Genomic DNA, 9,618 nt, shown 5'->3' on the forward strand with positions numbered 1-9,618 from the left:
AGAAATCTCTGAAATTTTACTGCCTATTGCTTATTTCTAAATCAAGTATTTGCCTTGTTTGAAAGGATGGTAACCACCCAAGTAATTCCGTATCCTCTAATTATATGAATAGTTCTGTTGTAATTTCCAGATATATTTTCCCTTTTTTTCTTTTAAAAAATATATTTTTATTGACTTCAGAGAGGAAGGGAAAGGGAGAGAGAGATAGAAGCATCAATGATGATAGAGAATCATTGATCAGCTGCTTCCTGCACACCCCTCACTGGGGATTGAGCTCATAACCTGGGCATGTGCCCTGATCAGAATCAAAACGTGACCTCCTGGTTCACAGGTTGACACTCAACCACTGAGCCACACCAGTCAGGCTCATTTTTTATTTATCAATTACAGTTGATATACATTATTAAATTAGTTTCAGGTGTACACTCCAATGATTAAACATTACATACATTACTAAGTGATCATCTCAATAAATCTCACACCCATCTGATACCATACATAGTTATTAGAATATTATTGACTGCTAGAGGCCTGGTGCATGGATTCGTGCACTGGTGGGGTTCCTTGGCCTGGCCTGTGCTCTCTCGCAATCCAGGACCCCCTCAGGGGATGTCAGACTGTCTGTTTCGGCTCAATCCCCGCAGGCCAGCCGAGGGACCCCACCAGTGCACGAGTCTGTGCACTGGGCCTCTAGTATGCATAGGAGTTCCTTGGTTATTCTCTTCCTGTCCTAACCCCACTCCCTTCCCTCTGAGATTCATCAGTCTGTTCCATGTTTCCAAGCCTGTGCGCTGAGCTTCTGCCCCCTGGTGGTCAGTGCGTGTCATAGCTACCAGTCAAACGGTTGCTTAGGCTTTTATATATATAGATATTTCCTATGTTGTACTTTACATCCCCATGACTATTCTGTAACAATCAATTTGTACTTCTTCTTTTTTAAAAAATATATTTTATTGATTTTTTACAGAGAGGGAGGGAGAGGGATAGAGAGTTAGAAACATCCATGAGAGAGAAACATCCATCAGCTGCCTCCTGCACACCCTCTACTGGGGATGTGCCCACAACCAAGGTACATGCCCTTGACCGGAATTGAACCTGGGCTCTTCAGTCCACAGGCCGACGCTCTAATCAGTGATGGTGAACCTTTTGAGCTTGGCGTGTCAGCATTTTGAAAAACCCTAACTTAACTCTGGTGCCATGTCACATATAGAAATTTTTTGATGTTTGCAACCATAGTAAAACATTTATATTTTTGATATTTATTTTATATATTTCAATGCCATTTAACAAAGAAAAATCAACCAAAAAAATGAGTTTGCATGTCACCTCTGACACGCGTGTCATAGGTTCGCTATCACTGCTCTAGCTACTGAGCCAAACTGGTCAGGGCAATTTGTACTTCTTATTCCCAACCCATCTGACAACCATCAAAATGTTCTTTGTATCTATGAGTTTGTTTCTGTTCTGCTTGTTCGTTTATTTTGTTTTTTAGATTCCTCAAGGAATCACCAGGATGGGGCCAGGTTGTGTGAGCCAGGTTGATGGAGTCTCAAATATGGTGCCCACCTGCCAGCTCTGTGGGTAAGGGCTCAGAAAAGGAACAATTGCCTCTGCCAGTGCTTCTGTCTGGGAGAAAGCTGCCCCAAGCTCTTGCTTGATGCAGGACAATTCAGTTCCTGTATGTCCCTGGTGCCTTTTGAGCCACTGTGCCAGCATTGGGGCTCAAAGCAAGTGAGTCCAATTAAGTCCATGTGTGGGCCCTTTAAGAGGAATTGCCTCGGATTCCATCAGCCCTCCATCTCCCTCACCCTTAATCCCTGGTTTTTACAGACAGAAGTTATGGGGGCTTCTCTTTCTGACACAGGAATCTGGGGCTGGGGGGCCTGGTGTGGAGCTGGGACTCCTCAGGGAAGACCTTGGCAACCGAGCTATCCCTCCCAATTTTTATCCCCTACACGTGGGTGTGGGACTAGCCCCTTCTGCAACTCTCCCCTCCTACTACTAGTCTTGCTGTGTCTTCTTTAATTCCCTAGTTGTAGGACTTCCATTCAACCAGATTTCAGACGGTTCTGAATGATGGTTATTCTGTAGTTTAGTTGTAGTTTTGATGTGGTTGTGGGAGGAGGTGAGAACAGTGTGTACCTATGCCACCATCTTGGCCAGAGTCCAAAAGACTAAGATTTTTCTTCTCCTGGCATGATAAACAACTAAGGAAAAAAAGCAATAAAGTCTCAAAACATTCTCCCAAAGAGTAGTAGCTGATCATAAGATGGATAGGGAATATTTCTGTTTCAGGAAGTAGCGTTTCTGTAATTCAGGCAAGAATCTAGCTTTGCCTTTTCTCTACCTCCCTCCCATTTTCTCTTTAGGAAAAAGAAATTTTAGTATGAGAAGGTGGGGAGTTGATTTAAAAGAACCATAAAGAGATTGTAGGACTGAAAGGCTTTTAGCCCCACATGAAAACCTGGATGAGGTATGAGGAGAAGCTCCCAGATCTCTGCTTACCTTCTTGCTTCACTCTTTAATAAAGACAGATTTCCACAGAAGGGAGTCCAATATGTTGTAACTATGGTTTCTTAATTGCTTTAGAGGTGACAATTTAAGTGATGGCTCTAAAAGAAGGTGAAACTATTTACCAAAAATAAATTTGATATTAGTTCCCAAAGCTAACTTATTAATATAGATTTACCTTTGGCTATTTAAGTGGCACTAAATTTGAAACCAAGAGTCTTGGGTGCTATCTTTATCTGCCTGTGGCTTACTGTGTGGTCATAAATAAGTCAAGACCTCTTTGTGTTCCAGTTCCCTTTCAGAAATTGGACCAACCATAGGAAAAATGGTATTGGCCAAAAATACTGATCTGTTTCCTTTGACCCTGGAAACTCCCAAAGAACTCCAGTTAGGACTTCCTCAAACCAGTAAAATTTATGACTTGAGAGAGCCTTTTTTATCACACCAAACTTTCTTCCTTCCTCATGTCCTTAGTGAAACAAAGTTAGAGCAAATGGAGCAATAAATATTGCTAAACCTTAGAGCCAGGGAAGGACAATTACCAACAAGGGCAAAGCAGTAATAACTTGGTATATCCAGAGAAGGTTGGGTTGGAGCCAAGGAGATAAGCTAAGTGACTGCTACTGTTCTCTTCCGGCACATGCACTCATCACCCAGGGCTTGGCAAGATTAGTGCTGGAACAGCACAGGCTTGCATCCAGTACCTGCTCCAGAAATAGGCTCTAGATATAGGCACAGCAAGTAAACAAATACCCTGTCAGTTGTTGCTGAGGTGTCCTTCTCAGGCAGGCCTGCCCATAGGACTATTGCTGAAAGAGGAACACAGCCTGGAGCCACTCCCTGGCCCTGTCTTGGAATGAGTCCCTAAGGCTGAGAATAGCTCCAGTCACCTGAGACAGGAGGAATTTTCCTGAAAATTCCAAACTGTTCCAATCAGCTCTGGCCCTACTTCAGTTACAAGATTCAAGCCAGGCTTGGCTGGTGTGGCTCAATGGTTGAGTGTTGACCCAGGAAACAAGAGGTCAATGGATCAATTCCTGGTTAGGGCACATGCCTGAGTTGCGGGCTTATCCCCCAGTAGGGGGCATGCAGGAGGCAGCCAATCCATGATGTTTCTCTCATTGATGTTTCTATGTCTCTATCACGCTCCCTTTCTCTCTCTCTAAAAATCAATAAAAACTTATATATTTTTAAAAGATTAAAGACAGGACACTGCCATAACAATCTTAGGTTTGTGAGAGGGCTGTTTACTTGAACCCAGAAAGGGATTATTGAAGGCACAGATTCATTCATCTAACCAGTATTTGTTGAGCCCCTGCCATGCTTCAGGCACTGTGCATGGTGGGGAATAAAACAAGACCAGGCGCAGTGGTGCTGGAAGTGGGAGCAGAGCTGGCGTCTTGGAGAGCGCTGAAGAACCTGCTGGAATCGGAGCTTGGACCTCTCTGTCCCTGTCCTCCCTTGAGTCTCCTACTTGGTGAGAGCCCTGGTGACACGCCCGGCTCAGAGCCCCCAGTGGGGCAGTCGAGTTTGAAGGATGACCTCTAGGAAGAAAGCGCTGCTGAAGGTTATCATCCTGGAAGATTCTGGAGTTGGTAAGACATCACTCATGAACTAGTGTGTGAAGAAGAAATTCAGTAGTCAGAAATTCAGAAATTCAAAGCCACAAAAGGAACAGACTTTCTGACAAAGGAGGTGATGGTGGGTGACAGACTAGTTACCATACAGATCGGGACCTGCAGGACAGGAATGGGTCCAGTCTCATGGTGTGGCCTTTTCCAGAGGTGCAGACTGCTGTGTTCTGGTATTTGATGTGACTGCCCCCAACACATTCAAAACACCTGACGGTTGGAGAGATGAGTTTCTCATCCAGGTCAGTCCTTGGGACCCTGAAAACTTTCCTTTCATGGTTTTGGGAAATACGATTGACCTTGAAAGCAGACAAATGGCCACAAAACAAGCACAGGCCTGGTGCTGCAGCAAAAACAACAGCCCCTACCTCAAGACCAGAGCCAAGGAGGCCTTCAGCGTGGAGCAGGCATTCCAGACGATCGCACGGAATGCACTTAATAGGGAACAGAGATGGAGCCTTACTATGAATTTTCTGAACCCACCAAACTGGACAAGAATGTCCAGGCCAAAGCCTCAGCGGAAAGCTACCGCTGCTGAATGGGCAGTGAGAGGAGAGCACAGAGCCCTTCACAAACCAAGAACACATTTGGGACTTCCAACACAAACGCCCTCTCCTCTTTCAAACAAAACATAAAGTGATCTCTCATATCCAGCTGCCAAAAGAAACAGTACCAGACACACTCAGCCCTCCATACAACACGCACACACAGATCTGACACAAGCAGACAGACTCCAGCAGCCCAGGCCTGTGATGGCTCCATCAGGCCCACCCACGGCATCAGCCCTCATGTGGCAACAGGATGGGCCAGCTGTAGAAATTGTTCAGGTGTAGAGTCAACATCAGAAGCTTATTCCTTTTGTCCACCAGGGAGAGAGAACTGTTTACAGTTAATCTGTGCCTAATTAGTTATCTGATTTTTTTAATGGTCTTGTGATCTTTTTACCCCATCACTCCCTCCTCTTGTGAAGGCCATCCCTTGGAAAGGCTGGTGCCCTGTGCTTCACTACAGGCTCATACCCAGTATGATCAGGCTGGATTTTGTATGCATCTGTTGATGCTTTTTACTTTCTTTTTTTTAAATAACAGCATAATTCTTTTTTTAAAATATATTTTTTTATTGATTTTTTACAGAAAGGAAGGAAGAGGGATAGTTAGAGACATCAATGAGAGAGAAACATCGATCAGCTGCCTCCTGCACACCTCCTACTGGGGATGTGCCCACAACCAAGATACATGCCGGAACCTGGGACCCTTCAATCCGCAGGCCGATGCTCTATCCACTGAGCCAAACCAGTTAGGGCAGTGGTTCTCAACCTTGGCTGCACATTAGAATCACCTGGGAATCTTGTTAAAATCCTGATTTCTAGGCCTCATCATTAGTAACAAAGAAACAGAATTTCCGGAGGATGAGGCCCAGAAATCAGGATTTTAACAAGATCCCCAGGTGATTCTAATGTGCAGGTTGGAGAGCCACTGGATTAGGGCAATGCTTGTTACTTTTAACTAATCAGACCTTTTTACAGTATCTATTATATAAAACTTCTTAGAAAAGAATTTTATAGTACATGTTAATATATGCAACCAATTAAAATGTATAAATTAGTGTAAAGAAAACAAACAAACAAAAACAAAACCACATCTTCCCACATGGAATGATGAAGGGGAAGCTATGGCCTAGCTAATTAGTGCTGTAATCACTACTGTTGTCGAGCCCAGGTGTGAGCACAGGGTGCTTTGAGAGCACGTAGGAAGGCGATATGAGAGCTCTGGGAGGTCAGTGTGGTAGGTAGGAGAGAGGCCATGTTAGGAAGCTGAGTCCAGAAAAATGAAAAGCAGAGAGAATAAAGGGATAGAGCATGGAGGCAGAGAAAAGTCCCGGAAGAAGACAGCAGCATATACAGCTAGAAAGATGGTGATGGCTGCCATGGGCTGGACAAGATTGAATTGATTAGAGCAGTGGTTCTCAACCTTCTGGCCCTTTAAATACAGTTCCTCATGTTGTGACCCCCAGCCATAAAATTATTTTCGTTGCTACTTCATAACTGTAATGTTGCTACTGTTATGAATCGTAATGTAAATATCTGATAGGCAGGATGGTCTTAGGCGACCCCTGTGAAAGGGTTGTTCGACCCCCAAAGGGGACACGATCCACAGGTTGAGAACCGCTGGATTAGAGGAACACAAATTCACATTTGGTAATGCTATGTCTCCATGAAATAATACAATTAGAGGGTTTGTGGTTTTCCTTTTTAATTTTTTAGCTTGATTTCTTTGAAGTTAATTTTTTCACTCTTACAGAACAAATAGAATCATGTATTTACCAAAGATGGCTATATCAATAGATCACAGCCCACACTTTGATCTTCAGGGAGATGAGGACACTCCTTCATTGAGATGTTGGGTCAATATTCCCTCTCCTTGAACCTGGGGAGACGTATGCAATGCCTTGCTAATAGAGTACAGCATACACAGTGTGACTTCTGAGGCTAGATCATACAAACATCCCACCTGCTTCTCTCTCAACATGCTCCTTGGTGGTTCTAACCACCAGGTAAGGAGTCTGACTACCTTGAAGCCCCCACGCTAGAGAGGCCATGCAGATAGAGGTGCTCCCAGCAGGTTACCCCCTAACCGTCTAAGTCTTCCCGCCCAGACATCAGACATATAAATGATCCAATCATGTCAGGCCCTAGTCTTAAAGCTGCCTCCGCTATCTCTGCAAAGCCCTGAAGATTCATGAACAAAATACATTTCATGGTTTGGCCCTAGCCGGTTTGGCTCGGTGGATAGAGCGTCGGCCTGCGGACTGAAAGGTCCCAGGTTCGATTCCGGTCAAGGGCATGTACCTTGGTTGAGGGCACATCCCCAGTAGGGGGTGTGCAGGAGGCAGCTGATCAATGTTTCTAACTCTGTCTCTCTCCCTTCCTCTCTGTAAAAAATCAATAAAATATATTTTTTAAAAAAAATACATTTCATGGTTTAAGCCACTAAGTCTTGGGTTGGTTTGATACTCAACAATAGATAACTGGTACACCATGACCTAGGTTTCGGATTTTATGTAGCTAATTCCAGGTATTTGCATCCCTTTTAGTTTCTGATGGAGACAGAATTTTTATATTTCGTGTGGAGAGGAGCAAAATTGCAGGGGCCCAGCTGTGAGGTGGCTGCAGTTGTCTGAGAAAGAGATGATGGTATCTTAAGGACCTCTGTTTCTACTTAGGATGAGGAATGCTGCAAGAAAATATCACTCCCATCCTAACAAAGAGAAATAACCAAATAGTCTACAAAACCATAGCTTTTCTTGAGCCCTCAGAAAGCTGAGGTCACAAGGCAACCAAGTAAAGCTCTTCAAGGAGAGAGAGACACACATGGCCTGTTTAAACTTTACCAGACCTGCATGAAAGAAGTGGCTGTCATATAAGCGGATAAGAAGAACCCAACACAAATTGAACACAATTTAAACGGCTACACGTGTGCTAGTGTGCACGTGCAGGGGATCGTTCGTACTCACAGGCAAGCTTTTTGCCACAGGCCTCCCCCGAGGTTCTGAGAAAGTGTGGGAGCAGGGCAAGAACTGGCAACGGCCTTCCTTCTTGGTGGTGCAGGCATGTAGGAACGGATGAAGGCAGCTGCTGGGGAACGAAGAGTCTCAGCTGCTTCCACGGTCCTCCTCTCTTGGAAGCAAAAGCCTTGAACCACTGGGGGAGGGGCAAATTCTTGCTTCCAGGGAGGAATAAAAGCAAAACTCAGTTGCTTCTGGGTGAGGGGTAAAAAGCTTCTGGAACACAGGCAAAGGTCCATTGCTTCTGGGGAAAGAACAGAAGCAAAAGCCCTGTACCCCAAGGGAGAAGCAGGAAACTCTCTTGGGCTGAAGATTCAAGCAAAGGTCTTCTCTGTTGGGGGAGAGAGCGGGGAACTCTGGCCACCCAAACCAACCCTAGAGAAAAGGCCGCGTTCGGCTGTCACAGGGAGTAGGGGCGGAAATACCGAGAAAGCCCCTCTCCCGAAGCGCAGGAGCCTAAGACAAGCTGAACCAGGGTAGCAGAGACACCCGCCCTCCACCTCCATGCCCTGCCCCTCCAGGAGCCTATCACCAAATAGCGGTTTACCACGGTGGAGGGCAGGCATGCAGGGATGGCTGAAGAGCTGAGGGTGGAGCAGGAACCCAGAAAAACCGTCTGACACCCCAGTCCCCACTCTAAGTTTCACCACCGGAGAAACTCGAAGCCTGTGTTGCACTGAGGTAATAATGACAACAAAACCCAAACCCTGCCTGACTCCTAAGTAGGTTGACTCAACACTCCCCAGACCAACAAGCTGACAGGAGAGGCACGCCCACTTCCAGGCATAAATACCTTTTACCTCGGTCTCTGCTGTTCCACACACGATGGGCATTCAGTAAAAAAATTTATGAAACACACAAAAAGGCAAGAAAGGAAAAACCGCACTCCATTGTCAAAGGATAAATCCGTAGAACGAGAGTCACAGATAGACAGATACTGGAACTACCAGACAGGGACTTTAACATAATAATGACCAATATGTCTAGCGAAGAAAGGTGCATAAACAGATGGGGGCTTTCAGTAGAGATGTGGAGACGACAATAAAGTCAAATGGAAATGCTAGAAATAAGCCGTGATATCAGAGATGAATCCTTTAATAGGCTTTTGAATAAGTAGGCACAGTTGAGGAAAGAACCAGCGAACTTGAGAAAGGTCAATAGAAATCATCCAAACTGAAACAGAAAGAGGAAAATAAGTGTGTGTGTGTGTGGGGGTGGGGGGGGGTGGGGGGGGGTAGGGGGTGAGGGTGGGGAGGGGGGGGATTGAGAGTGGGAACAAAGCCAAGCTTCCAAAAGCTGTGGGAAAATATAAAACAATCTAATAAACTTATAATTTGAGTCCCAGAAGGTAGAGCCTGGAAATGGGGCAGAAGAAATATTGGAAGATTAGAGCTCCATGCGTGTGGCAATGAAGTGATATGGAAGCATTTCGGGGAAGGACCACTGGAACTTGGTAACTGAGTGGAATGAAGTGTGAGAGAGGGGGGGGAATGAAGCATGGCCGCTGCATATGGCACAAGGTAGTGCTGGGTGGTTAGCAAGTGACAGTGCCAGGACTCAGGGCCAGGCCTAGCTCTCTCCAGAGCCCGTGCTCTTTGTTGCTGCGCAGTACTGCCGCCTACAGGCCGGACTGGAACCACAGTGGATCTCTGCGCCTCCAGTCCCCACTCTCCAGCGTCAGGCTTTAGGAAGGCCTTCAAGGTGCTGCCCACCCCCCCCCCCCCCCCCCCGTCCCCCATGAGTCAATGTGTGGTTGAGAGATACTCATCTTCCATTCTCCCCATCTCTCTTTCCCAAGAGCTATGTGTCACAGATTATTCTGAAGTAAAGGGTTTTCTCCTCCCCAAAAGACAGACTCTCTTCTCCCTTCATGCTGACCTAATATACTATTTTAAAAAATTGATTTCAGAGA

General features: G+C 45.6%; 1 pseudogene across 1 annotated transcript; it reads left to right on the top strand.

Moving 5' to 3' along the window:
- The first annotated feature begins 4,048 nt into the window (after positions 1-4,048).
- On the top strand, positions 4,049-4,680 carry LOC308534583 (ras-related protein Rab-7a-like; annotated as a pseudogene). The gene has a single exon. The product of its transcript is annotated as a ras-related protein Rab-7a-like (transcript).
- Positions 4,681-9,618: the final 4,938 nt, after the last annotated feature.

This window comes from Myotis nattereri (genome assembly GCF_964212035.1).
Source record: "Myotis nattereri genome assembly, chromosome: 1".
In the NCBI taxonomy this organism is placed as follows: Eukaryota; Metazoa; Chordata; class Mammalia; order Chiroptera; family Vespertilionidae; genus Myotis; species Myotis nattereri.